This window comes from Scyliorhinus torazame, chromosome 17 (genome assembly GCF_047496885.1).
Source record: "Scyliorhinus torazame isolate Kashiwa2021f chromosome 17, sScyTor2.1, whole genome shotgun sequence".
Classification (NCBI taxonomy): Eukaryota; Metazoa; Chordata; class Chondrichthyes; order Carcharhiniformes; family Scyliorhinidae; genus Scyliorhinus; species Scyliorhinus torazame.
The window spans coordinates 64,771,902-64,777,688 of NC_092723.1; positions in this window are offsets into that span (position 1 = coordinate 64,771,902).

Here is a 5,787-nt window from a genome sequence, read left to right on the forward strand (position 1 = left end):
GGTGTGTGGGGTTGGGGAGGGGGGTGAGGGTGCTGGGTGGGTGGATGGGTGGGGGGGTGTGGGTGGTCGGCTGTTGCCATGGTGTGCGGTCTGTGGCCATACTACCCGATTCCCACGCCCATCTAGTCAGTGAAGCGGGCGGCTATCAGTCTGTCCCGTGCCCGCTGGGCCAGCCGGTAACGGTGGACAGCCACCCGCCTGTGTCTACCCCGTCTGCCCTGACCATTGCCCCCATCCCCCTCATCTGGGGAGGACTGTGCCTCTTCCTGCTGCTCCTCCACTCCGCCCTCCTCTGCCTGCGGCACACCGCCCCTCTGCTGGGCTATGTTGTGCAGGACGCAGCACACCACAATGATGCGGCTGACCCTATCTGACCGATACTGGAGTGCGCCCCCAGAGAGGTCCAGGCACCTGAAACGCATCTTCAGCACGCCAAAGCACCTCTCGATCACTCCCCTTGTCGCTACATGGGCATCATTGTAGCGGTTCTCCGCCTCATTGCGTGGCCTCCGTATAGGCATCATCAGCCACGATCGCAATGGGTAGCCCCTGTCGCCCAGCAACCAGCCCCTCAGCTGGGGATGGCGTCCCTCGTACATGCCGGGGATGGATGACCGCGACAACACGAATGAGTCGTGTACACTGCCTGGGTGACGGGCGCAGACGTGCAGGATCATCATGCGGTGGTCGCAGACCACCTGTACGTTCATCGAATAGGTCCCCTTCCTATTAGTGAACACGGCCCTGTTATCTGCAGGTGGCCGCACGGCGACGTGCATCCCATCGATCGTGCCCTGGACCATGGGGAACCCGGCCACGGCAGAGAAGCCCATGGCCCGGGCATCTTGGCTGGCCCGGTCCACGGGGAAGCGGATGTAGCGGTGCGCCATGGCATAAAGGGCATCTGTCACTGCCCGGATGCACTGGTGCACCGATGTCTGCGATATGCCGGACAGGTCCCCACTCGGTGCCTGGAATGACCCCGTTGCATAAAAGTTCAGGGCCACCGTAACCTTGACGGACACGGGAGGAGGATGTCCCCGCCAGTGCCACGCGGTGACAGGTGAGCCAGCAGTGGCAGATGTGTGCCACGGTTCCCGGCTCATCCGGAGTCTCCTCCTGCATTCCCGGTCCGTGAGGTCCTGGTATGACTGCCTGGGCCGGTACACACGGGGCGTCCTCCGGGTGCCTCCGTTGCCGTGGGGCCGCGACGTCCTCCTCCCCCTCCTCGTCCTGTCGGTCAGGTGTCCCTCCAGCCTGGGCGGCTGCCGCCTGCCCCTCTGCGGCAGCCTGCGCCGCCTCTCTGCACTCTCCTCCTCCCCTCCTCCTCCTCCTCCTCATCCAGGCAACATAGACATGAGCGGCTGCCACCACGGCGGCCAACATCGCTGGATGATCTGAAAACATGACGGCCTGGTGGGGGGGAGGGGAACGACGACATGTCATCATTGCCCATATCCCCTCCTCCCCCCAGCCAGGTGGCATGGTCCGCATGGGTCCAACTGTTGGAGGCTGGCACCTGCCAGGTGGACCAAACTCATTTGCCCTCCCATCACCCTCCTCGGCACGGACCCCCTCCCCAACCTCCACCCCAGCACGGACCCCCTCCAACCCCAACCTCCACCCCGGCACGGACCCCCTCCAACCCCCCAACCTCCACCCGGCACGGACCCCCTCCAACCCCCACCCTCCACCCCAGCACGGACCCCCTCTAACCCCACAACCTCCATCCCAGCACGTACCCCCCCCCCCCAACCTCCACCCCGGCACGGACCCCCTCCAACCCCCAACCTCCACCCCGGCACGGACCCCCTCCAACCCCAACTTCCACCGCAGCCACGGGACCCCCCCCCCAACCTCCACCCCGGCATGGACCCCCTCCAACCCCAACCTCCACCCCAGCACGGACCCCCTCCAACCCCAACCTCCACCCCATCATGGACCCCCTCCCCAACCTCCACCCCAGCATGGACCCCCTCCCCAACCTCCACCCCAGCACGGACCCCCCCCCCCACCCTCCACCCCGGCACTGACCCCCTCCAACCCCCCAACCTCCACCCCAGCACGGACCCCCTCCAACCCCCAACCTCCACCCCAGCACGGACCCCCTCCAACCCCCAACCTCCACCCCAGCACGGACCCCCCTCCAACCCCCAACCTCCACCCCGGCACGGACCCCCTCCAACCCCAACCTCCACCCCAGCACGGACCCCCACCAACCCCCAACCTCCACCCCAGCACGGACCCCCCTCCACCCCCAACCTCCACCCCAGCACGGACCCCCTCCAACCCCCAACCTCCACCCCAGCACGGACCCCCTCCAACCCCCAACCACCACCCAGCACGGACCCCCTCCAACCCCCAACCTCCACCCCAGCACGGACCCACCTCCAACCCCCAACCTCCACCCCGGCACAGACCCCCTCCAACCCCCAAGCCTCCACCCCAGCACGGACCCCCTCCACCCCCCAACCTCCACCCCCAGCACGGACCCCCTCCAACCCCAACCTCCACCCCAGCACGGACCCCCTCCAACCCCCAACCTCCACCCCAGCACGGACCCCCTCCAACCCCCAACCTCCACCCCAGCACGGACCCCCTCCAACCCCCAACCTCCACCCCAGCACGGACCCCCCCCCCAACCTCCACCCCGGCACGGACCCCTCCAACCCCTAACCTCCACCCAGCACGGACCCCCTCCAACCCCAACCTCCACCCCCAGCACGGACCCCCTCCCCAACCTCCACCCCCAGCACGGACCCCCTCCAACCCCCAACCTCCACCCCAGCACGGACCCCCTCCAACCCCCAACCTCCACCCCGGCCACGGACCCCCTCCAACCCCCAACCTCCACCCCAGCACGGACCCCCTCCAACCCCCAACCTCCACCCCAGCACGGACCCCCTCCAACCCCCAACCTCCACCCCAGCCACGGACCCCCTCCAACCCCCAACCTCCACCCCAGCACGGACCCCCTCCAACCCCCAACCTCCACCCCTGCACGGACCCCCTCCAACCCCCAACCTCCACCCAGCACGGACCCCCCCCCCCCAACCTCCACCCCGGCACGGACCCCCTCCAACCCCTAACCTCCACCCAGCACGGACCCCTCCAACCCCCAACCTCCACCCCAGCACGGACCCCCTCCCCAACCTCCACCCCAGCACGGACCCCCCCCCCAAACCCTCCACCCCGGCACGGACCCCCTCCAACCCCAACCTCCACCCCAGCACAGACCCCTCACGGCACTCCCCCGGAGCCCAGCCTACTCTAACCACTCCCCCCCCCCCCCCCGCCGCACACACACACACACAAGCCGAGACACACCTCTCCCTCACGCAATCAGTCTGCGGCCACGCCATTTCCTGCCCAGAGCCAACCCCCCAGGCCGTCACTCACCTCCTCGCTGGTCGGCGTGAGCTGGAGCATCGGTCACGCCGATGAAAAGGAGGTTTAATTCACGTCGACGTGAACGGTCATCACGTCGACGGACTTCGGCCCATCCGGAAGGGAGAATATCGGCAGGCCGAAATCGGCTGCCTTGCGCAGACCCGTGACATTCTCCGCGGCAGCGGCGCCATTAACGCCCCGCCGACTTTTCTCCCTTCGGAGACTTTCCGGCGGGGGCGGGGGCGGGATTCACGGCGGCCAACGGCCATTCTCCGACCCGGCGGGGGGTCGGAGAATGACGCCCCTGATCTGAGGATGGTTGGCGTAATGTTCACAAAGACCACAACTAGCTTTTATATTAAACAAAGCTACAGATTTATTGACACTACTTAATTGGATTCAACACTTACTCCTATGTAATAAACTGTTGATAATAAACATACAATCTACCCTCATCTACTACTAATCTCTACACTAACACAATAACTATGATCTGCTCTCACTCACACTATCTCTCCTACAGTCAGCCTCTAGCCTTCTCCTCAACACTCTCCCTGAAGGCTTAGCATCAATGCTTTACATAGTTATTTTTTCTAAATCTTTTTATTGCATTTTCAAAATTATATACATTGCTGTTCATTTTCATTTATTGTACAGTCCCAAAGGTTCCCTAGGTTTCTCTATTTACAGTTTGTTGCTGTCTGGCTCAGCATACAATCCTCCCTATCCCCCCCCCCCACCCCCCCACCCCCCCTCCAGCTCCCCTCTCCTTGACTCCCCCCCTCCCTTTCCCCCTTTTTCACTGCTAATCACCATTTTTTCTTGTTGGTTTTGCTACCTCACCTCACTCCCCCCCCCCCCCCCCCCCCCCCCCACTAGCCGGTCCTCCCTCGCTTTCCTCTTTCTATCTTGTCCTGGCTATTTCTCCCCTGGCTACTGGCTATTTATTTATTTATGTGTTGGCACAAACAGTTCTCGGAACAGTCGGTGAATGGCTCCCCAGGTTTTGTGGAAGCCCTCTCCGACCCATGGATGGTGAATTTGATTTTCTCCATCTGGAGAAATTCCGATAGGTCGGACAGCCAGTCTGCAGCTTTAGGTGGTGCTGCTGATCGCCAACGAAGCAGGATTCTATGGCGGGCGATCAGGGAAGCAAAGGCGAGAGCGTCCGCCCTTCTCCCCATGAAGAGCGATGTTCCACATAGTTTTGCATCTAGCTCCCTCTCGTGGTTGATTTGGTCATAACATTAACCTTTACAGTTCTGTACATTTATCATAATGTCAAATCCCCCTTTCTTTGTAAGCGGTTTTCATATTCTCGTTGATCTTCTCAGTGTTCTTGTCGAAGTATTCAAGTTGTTTTCCAAGTTGCTTGACTTGTTGTCGATAATGAAGGATTTGGGATTTCCGGTTGCGGCGATGCGTACGTTTCGGCGGCTCCAGCTCAAACGGACCTTCGGGCTCTTTAAGAGCCCCAACGGGAAATTTTTCCAGGACGAAACCCGGTGTGGGGTGAGTTAACAGGGAGTCCCCCCCAACGAAAGAGAAAAATATCGGCGGTGGCGGCTACATCGCGAGGAATCCTCGACGATAGGGACAGGAGGAAAAAAGAAGCACGATGGCGGCGGAGAAAGCCAGGCGACAAGGGGGGCCCCGATCAAGACAAATTCTTAAGACGGTGTGTGGAGCTACTTAAGAAGGAGGTGCTGACCCCGATGCTACAGGCAATTGAGGGGCTTAAGGAGGCACAAAGGACCCAGGAGACAGAGCTCCGCGTGGTGGAGCAGAAGGTGACGGATAATGAAGACGAGATCCTGGCCTGGCGGTCAAAACACAGACGCACGAGGCGCTCCACAATAAGTGCATTGAAAGGATTGAGGCCCTAGAAAACAGAGCTCGAAGGAAGAACCTTCGGATCCTGGGTCTCCCGAGGGAGTGGAAGGAGCGGACTGCGGGGCTTACGTGAGCACGATGCTAAGCTCGCTGATGGGAGCTGAGGCCCCTTCGGGCCCCTTAGAAGTGGAGGGGGCGCATCGGGTCCCTGCGAGGAGACCAAAGGCGCGAGAACCACATAGGGCGACAATCGTGCGATTTCAACCGCTTTAATGATAGAGAAGTGGTTCTGAGATGGGCCAAAAGGTATGGAGTAGTAGATGGGAGAAACGCGGTGGTACGGGTGTACCAGGATTGGAGTGCGGAGGTGGCGAGAAGGAGGGCGAGTTTTAATCGAGCCAAGGAGGTGCTACACAAGAAGAAGGTGAAGTTCGGGATGCTGCAGCCGGCGCGACTATGGTCACGTACCAGGAGAGACATCACTACTTCGAACGGCGGAAGAAGCATGGGACCTTTATTAAAGACGAGAAACTGGATCGGAACTGAGGACTGATATAGAGAGAA